Source organism: Mandrillus leucophaeus, unplaced genomic scaffold (assembly GCF_000951045.1).
Source record: "Mandrillus leucophaeus isolate KB7577 unplaced genomic scaffold, Mleu.le_1.0 Scaffold115, whole genome shotgun sequence".
In the NCBI taxonomy this organism is placed as follows: domain Eukaryota; kingdom Metazoa; phylum Chordata; class Mammalia; order Primates; family Cercopithecidae; genus Mandrillus; species Mandrillus leucophaeus.
Genome location: NW_012099765.1, coordinates 5,606,235 through 5,607,851, shown reverse-complemented (window position 1 = coordinate 5,607,851; position 1,617 = coordinate 5,606,235).

Here is a 1,617-nt window from a genome sequence, read left to right as displayed (position 1 = left end):
GGCTAAAATAGTGAACAAGATATGCATGGTGCCTGCCCTGCGTCTCCAACACCCTAATAAGTAGACAGATAAAACTAAGGAATCAATACATAAATGCAAATGGTAAAAAGCACTGCAATGGCAAGCTTGTGTTCTTGTGTTACTCTGATTAGCTTCATGTGTATTTATCAGCTACTCTGTGGTTGGTTGCAAATTTATTACTTACTACATTCTCTTAAATACATTTATTCAGGTCAGTGCGGTGGCTCACACCTGTAATTCCAGCATTTGGGAGGCTGAGGCAGGTAGATCACTTGAGGTCAGGAGTTCAAGTCCAGTCTGGCCAACATGGTGAAACCATGTGGTGGTGCACGCCTGTAGTCCCAGCTACTTGGGAAGCTGAGGCAGGAGAATCGCTTGAGTCTAGGAGGTGGAGGTTGCAGTGAGCTGAGATCACACCACTGCACTCCAGCCTGGGCGACAGAGCGAGACTCTGTCTCAAAAAAATAAAAATTAAAAAAAGAATACATTTATTCAGTCCCAAGGGCCCTGAGAGAAACCTTCCTTACCAAAGGTGTAGGCCAAACTCGTAAGGTTGAGTTATCCCCATAATCATCTAGAATATAACAAGTAGAAAATACTCCCTACTAGAATATAACACTTTTCCTACCATCCATTAGCAACATACATCTCTTCTCTATCTAATCTCATTGAATCTTCACCTCACTCAATGAAGAAAGGCAGGCATCTCATCTTGCTCAAAATCCTAGAGTTGGAGGTAGGTGCAATGTGGACATGGCACTCAGGACTTCTGTTTTCCAGAGTCTCACCTTTTTCTACTGCCCTTCAAGCAATGGAGACAGCAAGCATACTGAGAGGAAATGTCTGAGAGGCATGTTACAGTTTTACCTGGGAGTCTAATAGTGCATTTCAAGAATGAGGGCAGTAATTTATCTACAGACATATTCATACATATGCTAAAGGATGTGTAGACAAAGAGAGAAATTAGGCACTGTCAAAGCAAGTGGCTGGTGACAACAGACGTGTCTGTTAGTTAACTGATGGCACATCCATTCAGTGGAATACTACATAGTTGTATGAATGAGTAGATATCTTATTGAGATAAGATACCAGATATCTTTTTTTTTTCCTTAAGAAAAAGGATGGCACTCAGGCTGGAGTGCCATGGCGTGATCTCGGCTCACTGCCACCATGCCTGGTTCTTCAGTGAATTTAAACATTATGTGTGCGTTAGCTCCCAATCGCTTCTGCTTCTTTATGCTGTGCGGTCACAAGTGTGTTTGGGGGTAGGGGGTGATGCCCTGAGCTGGATCGGAGGGGGGTCTGCACCCTGGCACCTGACAAACCCAGCTTTTAGTACTCCTGTTCTACACAGAGCCTTTCTGGCTTCCTGATTAGAATGACAAAGATGTAGAGACTAAATACACCTTTGAGGCAGATTTTTCATCACATCCATTCATTCAATTCATTTCACAAATATTAAGAACCCATTCTACATCAGACCTAACAAAAACAAGGCAAATGAGGTCCTTGCTTTAAGAGCTTATGCTCCAGGGCAGAGAGGGATCTTGAGGGGTGAGGCTCCTGCTGAGACCTGAAGGGTGAGAAGAAGCTGGC